The 20,391-nt window shown below is 42.3% G+C and overlaps 2 long non-coding RNA genes across 3 annotated transcripts in view; both read left to right on the top strand.

Moving 5' to 3' along the window:
• Positions 1 to 18,042, top strand: part of LOC141988133 (uncharacterized) — a 94,324-nt gene extending 76,282 nt beyond the window's left edge. The window contains exon 3 of the long non-coding RNA XR_012639670.1: positions 17,978 to 18,042. This is a non-coding gene — a long non-coding RNA (uncharacterized LOC141988133). The remainder of the gene's footprint in view (positions 1 to 17,977) is intronic.
• Positions 18,043 to 18,470: 428 nt separating this feature from the next.
• On the top strand, positions 18,471 to 19,791 carry LOC141988132 (uncharacterized). Of its 2 annotated transcripts, none has more exons than XR_012639668.1 (3): positions 18,471 to 18,577; positions 19,263 to 19,347; positions 19,473 to 19,791. It is a non-coding gene; the product is annotated as an uncharacterized LOC141988132 (long non-coding RNA). The 2 variants fall into 2 exon arrangements; XR_012639669.1 differs by lacking the exon at positions 18,471 to 18,577 and adding an exon at positions 18,584 to 18,955.
• Positions 19,792 to 20,391: the final 600 nt, after the last annotated feature.

Genomic DNA, 20,391 nt, shown 5'->3' with positions numbered 1-20,391 from the left:
AACTAGTTACAAATGCTCCTTTTTCTTTTGCTCATGTGTAGCCAGTTCAAAAGCATCTTCGATTGAAAATCAAGAAATCTGGCAGGTGATCATGCCATTAAAGTTGAATTATTATGGGTATTTTTGTAAAAAAACCACCTTCACCCAAATCTCTTAGCCTCAATAAAGCCTCATTAAAGCATCTGAGAGCCCACTATTCAACAAAGCCATGGTCCAAAGCCCTCTGAAGTCAATGGAAGGACTCCTATTGTCTGCAATAACTTTTGAATCAGGTCCAAATTGGATAATGTTGACACATGAGCACAGGACAGTATTTTTCTATAAATGGTCATCAGTGACTTTACATAGCTTGCACAATAGGTAATAATGACCCAGTGGACTGGATTTATTTTGTAAACAGCATTCTTTTAAAATAAATTAATGAGTAAATATTGAATCCCAGAAACCAGAGCAACTTCAAAGAAAGCACTCAACTTGAACAGGGGCAAAACACACATTTAAAAAAATTGTCTCAAGCCAGATTTGCCCAACAGACCAGAACGTCTCTGCATTTAGAGAAGATTCTACCCAATTACCAACCAAACTGGAAGGGCTACTAGCATGTTGGTTTCTCAGGCTTCTACATCCTGTCTGATGTACAGAATGTACCAGGTTGTAGCTGTGCTGCAGAAAGGGATTTCAGTCTCCTTGACTGCCAGTCAAGTACCTTTCATGAATACTAAGTTCACACTCATACCAAAAGGATCTTGATTTACAACTGTGTTACTTCAGCGTAAATGTGGCTGCCACCATCTTGACACACTGGAGACTGACCTGGGGATCTCTAGAGTTAGGTATGAACTGCTACACCTTAAACTAAGGGTTCAGAGTAGCAGCCGCGTTAGTCTGTATTCGCAAAATGCATCAGATGCATCCGATGAAGTGAGCTGTAGCTCACGAAAGCTTATGCTCAAATAAATTGGTTAGTTTCTAAGGTGCCACTAGTACTCCTTTTCTTTTTACCTTAAACTAACACTCTCTCCCTGGGGCTGTAACAGACTCATATCTGCTGTGGATCAGGCACAGGGCGGGACTTGTAACGTACCTTCTCCAGTGGGTTGAATAAGTCAATGGAGAATGAAATCAAAGGAGTTCCGCTCATAAAACCAGAGTAACTCAGTGGTGAATCAAGCCTAGGGTTTATAATTTCACATTGTTAAAAAATTACAGTTTTAAATCAATAAAAGACCAAAAAAATCCTTGTTTAAATAATGGGCGAAGTGTCCGACTGTGAATGACAAAAGCCAAAAGATAATTTACAATTGGCCTTGGGTTCTTAACTGATGCTGGTGTGACTGTAGAACAGGGCTTTGGCAACTTTGTCCCCCCTGTGACTGAAGAGAATTATTTAGACAGAGTATACTCCCAGGAAGCGGGGGTGGTGTGGAACTGAGGTCTTCGGGCAGTGAGAGATTGCTTTAGAAATTGCACAGAGATTGCACAAAGCATCCGGCTGTGTATTGGAAAAAACTCACACCTACTACCTATGAGCCACAATATTTAAAAGAACAATAGCAAGTTAAAAGTCATGAGTTAGACTTTCATGCACTTTACACATGGGATTGCATGTGTAAAAGGCATGTGTAATTTGGTACCTACTTTAGGCAGGCCAGGGTACCTGCTAGAGAAAAAGCAGAAGGCGGGTTTGGCAGCTTTGAAGTGGATCAGGACTGTGGGATCACGGGTCAGCATACTTGCCTAAGTAGGGTTATAGTTGGAGAGTTCAGCAGTTTCCAGGGAATTTGAATGGGGGCATTTGTTGGGAGTGGTGGTGGGAGGGGAAGCAATGTGAAGGGGGCCAGAACAGGTGCCAGTAGTGAGAATAGGGTACTCTTCTTCAGCAGCTGTCTGATGTTGTATGGCTGAAAGGAAAAACAAATATTGCCTGTGCCACCTTCCTTCTGGTCCCTTGGAGCTGGCAGCTGGAATTATTTGCATACATTCCCAGTGCAGTCAGTGTGGTAGGTGTTCCACTAATTGGGGAGGCATGAGTTAGGCCTGCTTGGTAAAGCTGTGTCTGTGATATGTGTGGATTACTTTGAGGTGTGTGCCAAAGCTGTGATTGTGATATAAGGAGATATATGTTTTGCACCCTCCAATGTGTGTGAGCAAAGGGATGAGTTGCATGTGTACCTTCAGGATCCAGTATGGATCATTTCAGTGCAGAGTTGTGTATGTTCTGTAATTAGCAGGGCACAGGGGGTTTATTGCAAAGGGTAATGTCAGTAGCAATCTGGGATATGACAACAGGCTAAGCATTTATTATCAGCACACACTCCAGGTAAAGCGAGTATGGTCAGTGTCAGGTATAGCAATACCAAAAGATGGAGATGGTAGTTAGCTCTATTTGCTAGAGGCTCAGATCATTTCCATGTGCATGAATCACCAGAAAGTCCAGTAGATCACAACCTCCTAAGTCATCAGTTAAATGCTGCAGTGTGGGCACAACATGATGCTCATGCAGGTCACCTCTCTCCTCCCAAATCAGCATGTAGCCAACAATCCCCATGTCATGGTGCATTCCATGCTGTGGCCAAGTTACTTGCCCTGTTGGTTCCAAACTGCTGTGTCTTTGGAAGTACCACATTAATTTGCTCTGAGATCAGAAAGTAGCCACTTGTTCCCCCTGTTCTCAATCCAAGATTTGCCTATCACCTGTCCTCATTTCCTGCCCCCTCCTCAGCCAGAACCCTTCTCCCTATCCCTGCCCCCTCCCACTCACACAAAATCCTCCGGCTCCTCTCTACCTAATACAACAAAACATGTGGTAAGACTGTCCGCTGACTATTCTGCTGTGTTCACAGTAAACCTCATAAAATAAAAGCAGATTATATGTGTAACAGAGATAATTTGTTGCAAGCAACATGATCTCTCAAATCTTTATTGCGCAGGTGTGCAAAGGTTCAGACGGGAGACGTCAGTGGTGGGTTGTTCACTGGGACAATGGTGTCGGCACATTCACTCACGCTACCCAGGCAAGCTATAACATGGCTGCACAGAAACCCTCGCGTGGGCTTTTCTTTATTGGCCCATGTGCACCACTTCCAGACTGCACCTTTATACAAGCAAAAAAGTGAACATAATCTTAAATGCCATTCACAATCTGGGTCCCCCAAAGACTTTGTGGGTGCCATGCACTACCTTGGGTAAAAAAGACTGATTGGGACCATTTTGACATGCATCACAGCAATAGTTTGATCCCTAGCTCTGATAAAAAAAAAAAACCAACAACAACCAAAACCAAAACGCCACCTACAAACTTTTAGAAAAGTTGTTGTTTTTTCAGGTCCATCCCCTGTAAATGGTCACCCACTGCCCCAGATCCTGGTACATACACAGGGGACAGTGAGAGGGGCTCAGACACCCCAGAAATCTCAGCTCATATGAGGGGAGCAGAAAAGGGGGCTCAGGCCTCTTAGAGGGGCAAGAGTCCCCCAGATCAGGGCACACACATGGGAGGGCAGTATGTGGGGCTGACAGGTGCCCCTGCGCCTATTCTCCCCCATCCTCCTACCACTTGCCCCCACATCCTCCTTCCCCCACACTTCCGTCACCTGAGCCACCAACCTCTGCCCCCCTCTCCTATTACCCGTCCCCACTAATCCCAGTCCCCATGACCCTTCTCCTCTCACTGCAACCCCAGATCTCTCCCACTATTCCCTCAATCCTCTGACCTCTAATACCGCTCCCCTCTCTGGAAGCATTCACATGGCTATTCTTCCTCCAAATATTTTGATTATATTTCCCCCAAATAAAATTGCCACCCATGACTCACAAACTGTGGCAACCCCCAGATACTCAGTCCAAAACTCCTTTTGTCTCAGGTGGGGGCTTGTGATTGACTTATCCATAGTAACAGCCAGCAATCTCAACAAGGACTGAGATTCATCCAGCCATTATCATCTCTCAGCATAAGAGTACTAGGGAGCAGAAGGAAACTGCTTTTTTTGGGGGGGGGGGGAGACAGTATCTGTAGATCACGAACCCCTTGGTCAAATGACCCCAAGTTTGAATCACTAATGCTACCCTGCACTCTCCTGAGGCACACCAAATTTCAAAGGATTTTGACTAAACATGTCTATTTTAGAGGACTTAAAGGTAAACCTTTAGACAGGAGTCAAGACACAACCTTAATCATAGCGGTGCTGCCCACTGAACTACATGGACTAAATTCTGCTCTCATTTAAACCAGCATAAATCTGGAACAGCTTCAGCATCAGTCACGGGAGTTAATACAGATTTATGCTGTTTTGAGAGCAGAGTTTGGCCCTTTGACTGCATGCCACCACAATGGCAGTTTTACTAGTCCTTAGTGTTGAGGGTTAATGTATTTAGGTCTATTTGTTCTGAATTTTCAGTGCATTTTACTATGATATCTTAACTAAAATACCTTTGATGTGGGAGAATATATTTATTTTAGAACACAACATTTTAATGAATTGTAGCCCCTGTACGGTTTGTGACTTTCCAAACTAGACCTGGGCAAATAATTGGTTATTCAGTTTCTTGGCAATTCCAAAAAACAACAAAAAAAGTTGTTTCCAGTCAAGCCAACAATAATTTAAAAAAAAAAAAAATAATCAAAAAAGATTAAAAAATTGGCTTGATCCAAACTGAAATGTTTTGTTTTGTTTTGGTTTTGAGCATTTAAAAAAAATATAATGTTTAAAAATAAAATTAAGATACATTTCTAAACGAAAAAGTCGTTTAGAATAAAGAAAGTTTCAATTATTTCAAAATTTTTGTTTTGTTTTGTTTTTTGATTGAGACAATTTGGCAAAATTGACATAAATTAGCAAAATGTTTCAGCGTCATGAAATCTGTATTTTTCACCAAAAAAAAAAAAAGAAAAGAAGAAAAAATTGGTTGAAAAATTTCACCCAGCTCTATGCAGGATCATAAAGTAACAGATTTCTCATTTCTGAGGCACTGTCAGCTACCATTGTACTATATGCACTATTATTCCTCAAGCTTTTGCGGAGGGCAGTTGTTAATTATTCCTCAATATGCAGGCTTCTGTGCTGTTTAGACAACTAGGTGGTTATTCACAGGTTTATACTGATTTACGTGCCTTTAATTTGGATGAAATACTCGAGCTTTTCATAACATTTCTGTCAAAGCAGAACATTTCTTGGTGAAAATGTTTGTGAATGGTTTTTTTTCTGTTTGTCGACCAGATCTGTTGCTATATATGTTGGACTCCTGTAAGGGACTGCGGAAGACTTTGTTACGGCCTAGCTAGGGAACTTCCGCTTTCTCAAGGCCGCCTGGTCACTGTAGGACATGGAGAACCAACTCTAACCGGTTTCAGCTGGTTCTATCTGCCCTGCAGAGCCCTGTGCGGAAAGTCCCTGTTGGGAAGTACCTTATTATATATTCATGAGCTGATTTTGTGCACTGCTTATTAGGGCTCGCTGTTTACCCCTTCGTCGGACTCCGTCCCAGGCAAAGCTCCGGTGTGCTGGATTCTCCGCCTCCGTGACAGCAACGCTTGGAGTCCCCGTTGCAGGTGTGTCACTAACCTTCAATAAAGCCAATAACTCGCTGCTTAGCTGCGTGCGGGTCTCGTTTTCCAGAGTACCTCTGCCGGCCTGCGGTGCTTCGAACACCCTGGCCCAGAAGAACTCCTCATTAGCTCTTAATATGCTACTAAAAGGCAGAGTCTACCTTTTAGTAGCATGTGAAGATCTAATGAGGAGTTACCCACAAAACCCTGGCAGCACGATAAAGCACAGCATGAACAAAGAAAATGGCTTTACTTGTGTATCCCAAAGGGATCACGCTGTTATTAAGCATTAAAGTTAGCTTTGCTGCCTGGGAGAGTGTGACTTAGAGCCAGAATGTGACCTTACCAGTGGAGCAGTTGGGGAGAAGGTCAAATAAGTGGGAATGTTTTGCTCTGCTCACTCATGCTTTATTATTCAGACTGTGATTTGAAAGGAAGCAGCTCAAATCATAAAGGGAAGCTTCAAGTCAAAATGGGAAAGAGATTCCTGGCAAGTATACGTGACGCCCCTCCCTTCCTCTGTTCTGATTATGAAGGTGCCCGTTACTTTCTAATGTACACAGGTGTCACCCCCAACCTTCCTAGAAAAGCAATATGAATGTAGCAGACAGCCTTAAAGTACTATTAAATGTGACAAAGCAGTGAAACACACAATCTCAGTAAAACTAGAGCAGGGAGGGGAAAAAGCCCTTCAATGAATAGCATTAGTCAGTTTATAATAAGAGTGGGACTTGTAATTTAGTCATGGTTGAATGTATTCCATTTCCTCTTCGTATTCACAGCCTCATTTTATAATTACGCTTTTGTGAAGAGAGAGGTATTGGGATTCTCTGGGGTTTTGGGAATATCCTTGCTTTATCCTGAAAACACCTGCCTATTCCCTCCATGGCACGGTTTCTAATCCTGCTCTGGATGTAGTGAGACAAAATGGGCTTCTAATTTCATGGTTGAAATGAGAAGAGATAATATCTGCTCAGCTCCCTGCATAAAAATTACTGTCTAGTATAAACCTTTCAGAATTTTGCCTTTGTGTCCTCAAAAGAATCAGGATGTATATGTAGGATCTCTACAAACCTCTGAAAATCAAACATAAGGATTGTTTGAGTCTGCGTTAATCATTTTAGAAACACGCAGGTCTCACACACAGCTTCCCATTGCAACCTCCCTTTTCATTTTTAACATATGTTCTCTACATTTCTGAGTACCATACACTGTCGGTATATATAAAGTGCAGTATGACTCACGTCGACATCTTGTAAAGACCTGTGTGGTGTAACACTGGCAGCTGCAGCAGTGCAGCGAGGGTCCTGAGAAGAAATACTATGAAGTGGCCCCTGGAATGTAAATTTTTAAAGATTACCACATTTGTTCAGTGTTCAAAGACTTGCAAACCAAGCTCCAATAAGAAGCTGAGTCAGGAGAGGGTTAAAGAAATCAGTGGTGCCTGATGTTAACTTCTCTGCTCTTTTTCAGCTTTGTAAAAGATAAATGTTTCAGATTTCAATCTGTGGTTCCCAGCAGTACTTTGGGAACACTGCAGTAGGCCCACAAAAATCGCTAATGCTGATCCAACCCTAGATAATGCGTCTCAGCAGGAATGACATAATGCCCTAAAAGAAGACTATGATGTAATGCATATCTCAAAAATCAGAGCCAATTTCCGATATAAAGCCTTGAAGTCTAGCTGAAGGTAATGAACTAGCATTAATAGTGCAACATGCAAAACTTTGTGGATTTATGATCTTCTTTTTTAAAAAAGAGAAATGATTTCTTGAGGTTTAATGGGCTCATACAGAATGTATCAATTTCTAAAAAAGCATCTTTCTCTCTCAACACTTTCTTGTCAGCCTACTGCTTGCTGAAGGCCATTAAGCATTTTGCCTTGGTCAGGATGCCCACAATACATGAATATGAATGCTGTAATTTATACCATTAATACTGTTGTTTGTGCAGGTGAGGTATAAAGTGTATATAATATATTACAGTAAACCCTGCTTAATTAATACATTAGGTAAGGATTTATTAAAGTCACTAATGTCACATGGAAAATTAAAAAAAAAAAGTGCTAAATTCAGACCTGGTGTTACACCCAAGGACAGATCTGATTTTTGCCTCATTCTGTTTAGAAGAAATTCTGTCTATTTTCTGCTTTTTTCTTTTTTCTTGTTTTATTACTAAATACTTTGGCAGAAAAACGGGGCCCAGATGAAAGTTCTTCAGCTTCAGATGTTTATTCCTCATTTAGGGGTTGATGCTGGCAGGTGCTGAGCACCGTGGAGTTGCACTAACTGCAATGGAAATTCATCACTTCACTTCTCAGTGACTCTGTTCCCCCTTCTAACATTTGTCTAGAGTGTAAGCTCTATGTATTTGTAACGTGCCGAGCACAATGAACCCTGATTTCAGTTGGGGCCCTGAGATGCAACTGTAACACAAATAATAATCAATATTGTGCTGAGAATCTCTCATGATCAAGCCCTTGATCCCATATGGCCCAGTCTTGCGGTGGTTATGCAGGTAGATCTCCCACTGTTGTTAGAGGAGCTTTGCCTGTGTGAAGACTACAGGATCAGGCTTTAACTGGTGATAAATCACAGAAACCCTCTTCTACATTCAGATTCGAAGTAGTTAGCTCGTTTCTGCAAAGCCTGGTTCCTGCTTTGAAGGTGCTAGCTAGAACTGTGCAAATACTGAGGAAAATTATTTGCAAACATTTTGACAGCTTCTAAACAGAATGTAGCTCCAACTCTGTTCTGAGCCCTGCATAATAACTTTCTCTGAACATTCATGTTGCTGCTATGAATGTTTGCAGAGCAAAGTCTGGGCCTAGGGCTGAGATTCTTTTAATAACAAACAAACAAAATCATTTAAAGATTAAAATAAATTTGTAGTGGGAGGAAGCAAAATAGTTTATAAATGTTAGGTTACCCAACCAGAAAACAGAAATAATACCGTGTGACTCAGATGACCAGGAATTCAGCTTGACTATCAAACTCAGTACTTGAAGGAATACTTTCAGTGAACCATTTGCAATTCAGCCACAGGTTGAAATGTATTATACAAAACATTTGTCAAACAATTTCAAATAGTGAACACATTTGTACAAATTAGAGTCTGTTCAAGGACAATTAACAAAGATGAGAAGGGACTAAACTTGTCATTGTGAATTATTCACCCGATTCAGTGTTAACACCAACCCGTGGTAATCGTTCAGTAGCTCACAAACCAGAAGATTTATCCTACTCTCTCCAAGTGTGCTTGGAATTTGGGACAGGGAGACCATTCAAACCACCAGTCATCTTGTATTACAGTACTTATAAGCTATTTTTCCCTGCTGTGCTTTTAAAGGTTCTTATTTCTTCAGAATGAATCCTGATCCTATTCTAGTACCAGTCTAGGAAAAAAATTCAAGGCAAATTGCATGGCAGCCTCTGACATTAGTTGGCAGCTAGGATCTCAAGAATGCATTTTTAAAATCAGAACTTTTCAAGGATGGTCTCATTTGAAACCTGAAACTTTTTAGTAATCTGTGTGGAGATATTTCTTCTGTGCCATGTGTTATTCAGTTCATTTCAACCCTCTTCTCAAAGAGTCAGTCCTTCACAGCCAGCATGATGTTTAGCATGAGGATCTCTTTGCTACAGGGAACTCATCGGTTGCCCTGTCGTTCTAACAATCTTTAATCAAGCCAGCCAAGGCAATTGAGATATTAACATGTAACAATACTTTGATCTTTTAAATTGGAGGTATATATTTATGCTTCTCCAAGAAGCACTGGGAGTACCAGAAAATGAAGTCTTCTATTTACTTACCTGCCAGATATGGTGCAGCTAATTAGGGCTTGTCTACACTTAAAATGCTACACTGCTGTAGTGTTCAATGTAGACACTCCTGTTGGTGTAGGTAACTGACCTCTCTGAGATGCAGTAGCTAGGTCTACAGAAGAATTCTTCCGTCAACCTAGTGCTGTCTACATAGGGCCTTAGGCCATCTTAAATATACCGCTTAGGTCTGTGGATTTTCCACACCCCTGACCGACATAATTAAACGGACCTAATTTTCTAGTCTAGATCAGGCCTTAGTTTCTGCAGACAAGTAAATCAGTGACCTTGCTTGTACAATGAATAAACCACTGTGATTACCACAAATGGAGGAGGAAGTGCACATCTATTTGTGTTAGCTCAAGTCTGGGCCTGTTCTTATTTCAGACTGTGGGGACTGCAATTGGAGGCTATGTTTGGTGTTACAAACCTCTTTCTAAAAGAGACTGATCTGAGATGCATGGCATCATTAAATTTAGAACAATGCTAGCCAAGCACTATAGCCACACATGGAAAAGGTCAGCAGCTGCTTCAAATTGTTTAAAAAAACTCATTGTGGTTAATGAATACCATGCTATGCTAGGTGCACTGTTTGAGTAAAAGAGGATAGCCAGAAAGAGCGCTTAATTATCTTGCTAGAGGAACAAGGTGTAAGGGCATGAGGAAGACTTATCATTATAGAGGCAACATAGGCTAATGGACTGATCTTGAGGCTGAGAGACAGGAAGCCAGGCTTTCTAGTCCTGGCTCTGCTACTGACTTGTGCGATTTTTGGGCAAGTCACTTAACTTTATCTGTAAAATAGGGAGTGTAATTCTTAACAGACTGATTTAACAGGAATATTGTGAGAATGCATGTTTGTATGGAGCTTTGAATATGTAAAACAAGTCAAGTGCTAAGAATTATTATAAGACCTTCCATATGTTATCTTGATTTATATATAGCTACTAAACTAAAACTACTTCTAGCTGAGTTTAACACAAGAAGAGTTTTGCTGGGGAAAGCACACATCACAGGATGGATGAATGATTCAGTACTGCTACGATCAAGCCCCATCTAACTAGGAAACTGATCATTGTTAGCAATGGTTGTTCTCAACTTGTGCAGAAAACAATTTAACTGCCAGTGCAGATTGGGCATAGCCATGTTACAAGAAGCAGAGCTGGACAGGAAATGATTTCTCCACCCTGTGAAAATTTTCAAGATTTCAAATACTTTTCCTGTGCTGCACTGGGATGAACCCAAGACGTTTTGAATTTTTTTGTGACTGTCATACCAGATTAGTCAAGAGCTGAGTGATTAGAGCTCTCAGATGGTGCTCAAGGTTCAAATCCTTCGTCTGCTTGATCTCTCTCTGAGCAGAAAGTCCATCTGAGAGCTGAGAAACCTTCCCAGTGAAAGTTTCTTTGAAACTGACACATTTCCATGAAGTCTCACTTTTGATAAATCAGCATTTTCTGACAAAAATATGGTTTGCTGAAAAATTCCTGAACAGGTCTAACAAGAATTGAAACAATCATTTTCAGTGCTGGTACAGAGCCCCCATTCCTGATAGCAATTTCTGAAGCCCTCATTTCTGTTGTTAGCAATGAGTCAATTTCCTGGTGTAGCTTGGGCATGCTATTTCATTTAAATGACCATACAATGGTCAATGAGGCATTTCACTGCAGATTACCAGTGCTGAAATGCTGTTAGTCTACAACACAGATGTCCGCATGTGCGGCTCCTGGCTTGGTAGCAACAAGGTTGTATCAGTGAGGCTGGGGAGGGGTCTTTATTGTATCAACGTACAGCTATGCCTGCTTTTACATCATTTGCTGCACTGAGCCTCCATGGGCCTTTTCCTTGATGGAATGCCCTCTATTTAGAGATCCATCTTCGAGATATGATCTCCCTATGTCTGGTCTTTGAGTGGCTTAGTGGCAGGCTTAGTTTGCACCATTGCTGAATGAAGATCGAGGTGTTTCTGCTGGTCTTATCACTATGTTCTCTGAGTGTTTACCGCTTCTGTGGCACTTTTTATCTGTCCCTCTCAAAGCTCTTCACAAATGCAAGTAGGTAGTTTTATTATTCCCATTATACAGCTGGGGAGAGTGAGGCACAGAAGGTATGTCTATGGAGCCCATGGCAATTAGCCACCCAGCCTGGGTCGATAGACTTTGGCTAGCAGGGCTCCTGCTAGTGCTCTAAAAATAGACCCAATTTAGATGCTTTGAAGTTGTGGCTTAGGCTGGAGCTCAGGCTCTGAGGAAGTGGGGAGGGCTGGGTTGTCGACCAAGGCTAGGAGGAGCCTCACTGCCATGGGCTGCATAGACACGCCCAGGGAGTGCAAGAGATTAATCCAAGAGTCAGTGAAAGAGCCAGGAACAGAACCTGAGTCCTGGGCTGGGGCCATTTTCACGGAACCACGCTGCTTGACCTTGGTGGCTTATGTCAGAAATGTACAGCCCCTTTTTTGACCAACTTCAGGCAGAATTTAATTTACAGCAAACTTTAAACTATTGCAGAAGTTTATTCTTCTGGGATAAAATCAGCCTTCAGGTAAGCAGGTGCAAAGCTACTGATTCCAGTAGCTTTGCACAAGGTTTGAATGTTAGCCCATTATGGCTAACAAATGTGTACACTCCTCTAGCCTACTGTCTTTAGGTAGGTTTACTTCACCTTAAAGGTACAGCAGAGAATAGAAGGGGCCTAGGGAAGATCAGCTGAGCTGGTTAGAAATATTCTAAAGAACGAGAAATTGCAGACACCTAGGATTATTTAGCCTAGAAAGGAGCAGAAATAGAAAGGACTTGACTAAAATATTCAAAATTCTGAAGGGCACAGTGACAACTGATCAGCCCCTCCTGATTGCGTCCCATAATGCAAGAACAACGGGGCTCCATGGAATTAAAGGCAATACATTTAAAATGAATTAAAAGAAATATGACTTTACCCATTGTACAGACAGCCTGTGGACTTCCCTGCAGAAGGTGAATGTCAAGTACTGATAGCTGATTTTTAGAAAGTGCTGGATAATTTCATGTTCACTAACAAACATGTGCAGCTAAGATATTCAAGGGTCAGCTTTTGCTCATCAGGGTGGAAACTGGTTGCCTAGGGCTGGTCAGGAGATAGCTCCCTTCCTTGTTCAGAATTGCACAGAGCACTAGGTGCACTACAGGTTTTTCTCCTTCTGAAACATTAAACTAAATATTACCTGGGATAAGATGCTGGATTAGACAAATTACTATATGGTCCAGTATGTCAATATGGTCCAGTACGACATTCAATGGGCTAAATCCTCAGCTGTGTCAAGCTCATTCCTGGCACAACTGGGAAAGGAGGGAAGGCAGCTCTAAGCCACCTTTCTGGTTTCCTAATCTTGGGGCAAACTATAGGTCAAAACATCCTCTGGCATAGTTTAAAGCATCTTAATGGCTGCTCTAAGTCAGACCTGGTGTAATGGGCTGATAGACACCGTGCTGCTGGCAGAGGATCATCCAAAGCACTGTGAGGTCTGGTTCATTTCCACCTCTCCCTGCCCCTGTCATGCTCCTTATGTGGAGGGGGAGGAGCGGGTGGTATAGAGCTTGCTGAGTTAGCTTTATGCCACCTGAGGATTTCTCTACATCAGGGGACACCTCAGATGCCCATTTACATATTCTGGCTGCTGTTCACTGCCTGAGGAGGGCAAAGTGCCAGAAGAGTGGCTATGGATCTCCCCAACATGTTGTCTGTCTAACAGAGCTATGCAAAGGACATGGCCCAGCCCGTCAGGAGATTTGCAACTTTACCATTTTGTAGTTACAAAGGGGATATTTGTACTTCTCTCTTACTGCTATCTTTTCTCCCATGGATTAACATTGTCCCATGCTTCTTGTAGGAATGAGGCATAGTTTGAATACTCTGTATAGTCTAAGATGTCTAAAACCTTTCAAAAGATGCTGTATTTTAACTGGCTGCCTATTCCATTGTATCCTTGCAGGTTAGCAATGCTGTAAATATTTAACAATAGGAGAGATTCACTGAAACCAATGGAGACACTCCTGATTTCCCCTGGTGTCATCAGGAGTAGAATCTGGCCTCTTTCCCCTCTTACCCTAGTCTGTACAGTGACTGGCCCACCCTTGGAGCTGTAGAAAGAATAAATCACAGTAACAACTACAGTACACAAAGCAAAGGGCAGCACTGTTAATGATAAATTCAGAACTGAGCCAAATGAAAACAAGCATAGTAGGGGCAGAGGCCAGGAACCTGGAGTGGAAGAGATGCCTTTCAGGTCCACTTTAATTTAGCAAAACAAATCCCTTTTTAAGTCCCAGCGTGCCATTTCAACAAGCTAAAATTCCATTTTTATTTTTTGTTGGGGCGTGTAACTTTTTCAGCCCCTAGGATGCTGCAAAATAAACAGCTGCACTTAAAACAGTAGACCCTTCAATTTAGGCTTTCAACATCTAAAAGGGAGTTGCATCAGGAGCTGCTGCTTCTGAGAGGCTCTGGCACAGACTTGAGCCTCCAGCCCTATGCTTGCTCATGGTAATGAATTAATGGTTTGGTTCTCTACAACACCAGTAGAGTACAGTAACTTCACTGAAGAAAAGTGTGACATTTGGGTGCACAGTTGCTGATCATTTCCTCTCAGAGACAGGGGCTGAAATGAATGATTTCTAGTTATACATAGGGCTGGTAGCACTACCTATTATTTAAGGTTGCCTAATGCATCCATTATAAAACCCTGTTTCCAGTTGCTTATAACTTTGCCAGCCTTTAACCATTTGGGCTGAAATTTTCCATGCTGGTTACTGTTATGTTCACAGCATACAGACAGCAGAATTAAATAAAAAAATACTCTCGCTGGAAGGTTGCAACGTAACACTACTTGATTTCTTAGAATTTGGAATAATCACATACCATAACTCAAAACCAGAGAGAGACAAAGCAGGCTGCTCCCTAAAACAGAGAGACACAGCTTAACCCACCTTACTGTAGGCTGGCTGGCTGCTGCAAACTGACTCTGATCACATGCTTTGTTACAGAGTACCTAGCTTGCAGGCAGGAGGATCAGGAAACCCTTTAGGCTTTAAAGTGACCAACTGTAATTTTTCAATGCACGACAGATGCCTGCCTCAGGTTAAGTGTTTTTGGAAAATTTCAGCCAAAATGGCTCAGCCATTTCCAAGAGCAAGGCTAGGGAAAAAAAACATTGTTTTGCCCATGTTAAAAAAAATTCTAGGTACCTTATCTCAGAGAAGCTCTAATACCCCCATGCTCTGGAGCAGGGACTTGAATTTTGGCCAGGGCATGTGTATCAGGAATGTGCCTTTTGCCATCTCTGTGATAACACACCTAAATTTGTCCAAGTTATAAACCTTTGGAAAATCACAGTTCACACATACTCAGTAGAGACTTGCTAGAACTTTGCAGCTACATTTCCCAAAGATTTTGAGCAGGGCTAAGCAGGACTTTCCCAGTTTTGGGCTGCCGTGGGCCTGTGCTCTCAATGCCCCCACCCATGTTCTAGGCATAGGTAGCATAGAAAAAGAAGCTACCTGATTTGAATGCAGAAGGGACCAGAGCTGGAGCTGGGGATAAGGGATGGGGAGTAGACTTGGATAAGGAACCTGTCAGGGAGGGAGGAGACTGGGCCTGGAGGCTGGCAAGGGAGAATGAAACTTGGACATAGAGGTGGGGGAAAGAATGGGACTGGCAGGGCAGAAGACTGGGAATAGGGGGGTGGGGGAAAAGAGGGTGAGGGAAGGGGAGAAAGGTCTAAAAAGGAGCTGGGATGCCAGGGAAAAACAGTGGGGTAAAAATTAAGGTTGCACATACTACCTTACTTCTGGCATTTCCTAACTTCTGAGTGCTTGACTTTGCAGCCTTAATAATATTCTTTTAAGGTAGGTTTTTTTCTGTGTAATTTAGTGTTTATTTTACAGTTTGGATGCCCTGGCAATGCACATACATTGCTGTGGTGCACTGAACAGACCCACCAATAACTGTTACTCCCACCTTCTTGTCAACTGTTTGAAATGGGCGATCCTAATTATCACTACAAAAGTTTTTTTTCTCCTGCTGATAATAGCTCTCCTTAATTAATTGGTCTTGTTACAGTTGGTATGGCAACACCCATTTTTTATGTTCTCTGTGTATATATATCTTCCTACTGTATTTTCCACTGCATGCATCCAATAAAGTGGGTTTTAGCCCACGAAAGCTTATGCCCAAATAAATTTGTTAGTCTCTAAAGTGCCACAAGTACTCCTCGTTTTTTTTGCTGATACAGACTAACACGGCTACCTCTCTGAAACCTGTTACCACTAACTGTGGCTCACATGGGAACAGACATCTCTTCTTGCAGGGTTTCTGATGATTTTGCCCCTTTTGCCCAGAAGATATAAAGGGCCATATTCTGGGCTGTGGCTGAGTAGCGCTCAGGGGGCTGCAAAAGGTGTTTTATTTTGCATAGATGGCTTCAACCATGGGGCCATTCTAGTCCAGTCCCCAGCATAAATTTAGAGCAGCCTTTTGGCTGCTTTAGTATGTTCCAGCAGTCAGTGACTCTCAGCAGCTGTTGTGGCAGTTGGTCATAAGGGAATCCCACCCAGGTTCACTTTTCCTTATCTATGTTCCACATTTCCCCAACTGCTGGGGTGGTGGTGGTATAGGATGCACTACCAGGGCGCTGTGCTATCTGACTATTTGTCCAGCCCCCATAGCTTTTTAAGGTACAAGGAAGCTCAGGGTTGGGTCCTTTGTAACTCACAGAACTCTCTCAAGTGTTCTCATTTCAGTTAGACATTTCAGACTGAGCCATGCAAGAGATTATGCTTCATGCTATTTGTTAATGTATGTTTTTCTCACTAAAAACATCACATGATAAATCCAACATCACAGTTTGGAAATGCATGAGAACATAAGAGCGGCCATACTGCGTCAGACCAAAGATCCATCTAGCTCAGTATCCTGTCTTCCAACAGTGGCCAATGTGTGTGTGTGTGTGTGTTTTCTTGAGGGCCCCTAGAAACTTCATGATAACATACTGATGAATATAATGTGAGTCTAGTGCATAAAATATTAACCACAGAAAATTGTGGAGATGCTCTTACAGTCAAGGACACAGATCACTTCTCTAATACTAATAATTGGCTGTATCTTTCCTCTCAAAGGCACCCAAACTGCTTTGAATGTATAGACAGTTAGCACCACTGGAACGTACACTTAGCACCAGTGCAGAGTAGTGGGGCCTTCAACTATAAGCTCTTTGGGACAGGAAACATCTTCTTGTTCTGTGTGTGTAGAATCCTTAGCACAGTGGAGACCTGTTCTTATGAAACATGCAGTGGGATCTCGAATGATCACACAGCACAGACATAACCTCTGTCTTTAAGGTCCCAGCTGAAAGACATACATGCACACAAACAAATAACATGGAATTTCATTTATCTAACTTCTAATGGCTGAAGGGCTGAGTCAAGACTTCTGGGATTTGAGCCCATGGCTCCAGGTTTAGTTATACCTAACAGAACCTCACGCTTCAATAACACCATGCTTTTTGCAACATAGGTTACAATGAGACTGGAAACAGCACAACATAAATCTGTTCTCAGGACAAGGTTTATAGGTAGAGGAAGAAACAGGGCATATACCTACCCTCTTCTTTTACAAATTGAAGATTTTTGCTGTGCTCTGCAGATTCTTTAAATGTTAAGTAGTTGTTAGAGTGTTTACATTGTGGGTGTTTCGTTGATCCATTCCAGTCAGAAAATTGTGAGAGAAGAAACCTGAGGTTAGTGTCACATTTATTATTACAGCAAATGGACAGCACAAGATTCAGCACTCCTCAAAATGCATAGCTCCCTTAATATACGTAATTGCTGATCCACTGTGGTCACCCTCTGGGCTTGAGAAATCAAATATATAATCCACACTGAACACAGAGGAAAACAATGATACGTGGCAACATTAATTGATGTCAGTGGACTATGCCTTTTTTGCTATGCCCTGCAGTCTTAGCAGCTGTGGGTTTTGCTTTGCTTCTGTGAGCTCTAGAAATCCCCCTTTGGCCCAACTTACTGTGTCTGTTGGTGCTACATTTTCTTTTTGTGACTCAGCATTGGAAATGTGCAGGATCCTGCAGCAGCAGTTCTTCTGATGGCGATGACTGAACATTAAGCCAGTGAATTATCTAACAGCTTTTGCATCAAGAAGAGTCTGTTGAATGCAGTGCCCCACATCAGCAGTCTGCTGTGTTTTACAGTCAGATGCATCATACAGCAGGACAGCTGCTGGGCAACCAAGAACGATGATTCTAAACACGTTGGGCCAAATTCAGTTATTTCAATGACATTACAACAAAGATGAGTTTGGCCCATTGAAGTCCACCTTCAGTATAACATGGGTCCTGGTCTGATGGAACAGTTCAAAAGCAATTGCAGTCTCTGGCAATTATTCCACACTAGATTGTAAACTCTTCGGGGGAGAGGCCATCTTGTTGTTCTGTTAATATAGTGACTAGCACAATGTGGTCCTGGTCCATGACTAGGGCTTTCAGGCATTATGGCAATACAAATCATAATACACATCCTTTCCTCTTTCTCTCCTGCTTATGAACTGCTATGCCCAACACCAGCTGTCACACACTACTTGCTAAACATGGCATTGCTTTTTCATGAAACAAGCACTTTCTCCTGCTGATTTGTGGTTGTCTGGCAAGGAATTAGCACTCAGCAGACAGGTTTGGAATTACCTTTAACTTTTCAATTGCAGTGTGATTACTCTGACTTCTCTTTGAGTTTCTTAAATGACAGTTTGGTAATTTTGCTGATTACAGTTGCCAGTCCATAAATGAAAATGTGTGATCTTAAGTAGGGTTTGGATTACTTACTAAATCCAGCAGGATAGCAGAACTTCCCTCCTCATCAGACTATAAAAATTCTTTCCATCAAGTTGTGATGGTGTGTTCACCCCACACCAGCCTTGAATGGATTAATGAGGCTGTGGGGCGGGGAGGTGGAGAATTAACTTGATAGGCTACACCTGGGGGAATTAGGCTGGATAAGCAACCCCTGATTGGCAGTAAAGCCCAGCTGAGAAAGATAAAGCCAGGAAGTTGGCAGCAGAAAGGGGCTGTAGTGTGGAAGCCTGCAGTCACCCTCTAGCCTTGGAGAGGGAAAGGGGGAAACCATGGGGAGAAGAGAAATCCTGGCCCTGAGGAAAGGGCCTGATAGAGGTATAGTAAGAACAGCCTAGGGAAATAGTAGCAAGGTTTGGGACAGTGCAGACCTTGGCTGCCGGTTGTAGGGTCCCTGGGCTGGAACTTGGAGTAGTGGGTAGGCCCGGTTTCCTTTACTAGCTACTGGAGAGGCTGCACAGATCAGTTAGTGAAGCAGAAGACTGCGTAGGAAAATCATCTAGTGGGACTTTGGTCCCCTGGAAGGGGGAAACATACAATGACTTGGCCAGAAGGCCAAGTCACGAAGAGAGAGCACACTGAGTTGCAGAGAGACGGAAAGAGATAAGGGCAAGATGTGTGAATGAGTGACAGCAGGGGGCATTGGATGTAAGTGAAGCTAATCCCCAGAGCAGCCAGGAGGAGGTGCACCTAACGGTGAGTGGACCCTGTGACACAAGTGTCTTCCTAGAATGAAGTTGAGGGTTCATTTGTAACTAGGGCTACTGTCACATTAAGAACAGCCTGAGGGCAAGAGGCCCCTGATATCTGCTAACCAATTTCAGCTGGCTTAAGCTGTTTAAGTGTACCCTAATTCTTTATTGTCATGAACTGTATCTTTGAAGTATCATGTTATGTATGAGTGAAAAGTTTATAACTCACTGGTTATTATGTAGGTACAAGCATTTGATGCAGAATTATAGACATAAACTGAAACTTATAATTCTTAAAATGTGTTTGCCAGCCAACCAGGAATTATCCTACCTGAGACAGAGGAGTGTGGCTTCTCACCTGGGAGTTACTTCCAAAGTACTCTGAAAGACAATAAGGTACTTACATGTCACAAACAAGGGGTGGAGGTAAACCTCACACAATCACAGTGGGGAGGAGATTGTCAATCACATGTTCAATTGTACTGGAGGGGACGGGAACTAAAAAGATTATATTTTGGCAGGCACAGTGCCAGTGGGAGAAGAAGCAGCAGGACAATTCCTTCAAGACAGACTCCATTTTCCTTACTTCACAGCTGGAAATAGACTGGTAGTATCCTTCAGAAGCATCCATTTCAATGATTCAATAGACTATATTAAAGAGATGGGTACAAGTTCCAAGTTATCTATCTTACACCTAAGAAGACAAAGGTACCAGGCCTTTGATTTTAGGAGATGGATCCTGACTAGGAGTTTGGTCAGTCATCTTGATGAAATCAGTACCCTGAACCGAGTCTACTTTGTTAAATTGTAGTCACTAGAAAGCATTTTCTTTGTTTCTCTCAACCATTTTTGATTTTAATCCTTATACTTGTATCAATTTAAAATCTGAATTTTCAGAATTAAATAAACTTGTTTTGTTTTTAATTTAAACCATTCTAGTGCTGTTTGACCTGAACTGTTTGGAAATTCCAGTTTCCGGTAAACTGTTGAATACTGACTCTTTAAAGAAGCAACAAACCATAACGTTCCTCTTTGTTCCAGGACAGAGCTGGATATTTCAGAAGACACATTCTGGGGGAAATTTGGGGCTGGGGAAAGTTTGATGTCACCTTACCAGTTGTTAACCAAGGCTGCTGGAGACCAGTGGAAGTCTGTGATATTGCAGCCAGGTTCCCGGATCCAAAGCATTTGATCATGGCTGCTCAATACATAGACCTAGGGTGCATGCTTGTTGCTGACTGTGAGTAGCCTGTCAGAGCTACAATAGAAAAGCCTTTAAGGCACTAAAGGGCTACGGGTAAGAGGTGACACAACTCTTTACTGATCCGGCTTGTACCCCAGAACATGACAGCTGTGAAGACATTTGCCCAGGGATGTAACTTATTACAGGCAGCTAACTAATTAGGTGCTGATTGTCTGGCAGCGGTGCCCTCAGACACG

Source organism: Natator depressus, chromosome 5 (assembly GCF_965152275.1).
Source record: "Natator depressus isolate rNatDep1 chromosome 5, rNatDep2.hap1, whole genome shotgun sequence".
Lineage (NCBI taxonomy): Eukaryota > Metazoa > Chordata > Testudines > Cheloniidae > Natator > Natator depressus.
The sequence above is the reverse complement of the archived record's forward strand: the minus strand, read 5'-3'. Positions and strand labels throughout refer to the sequence as shown.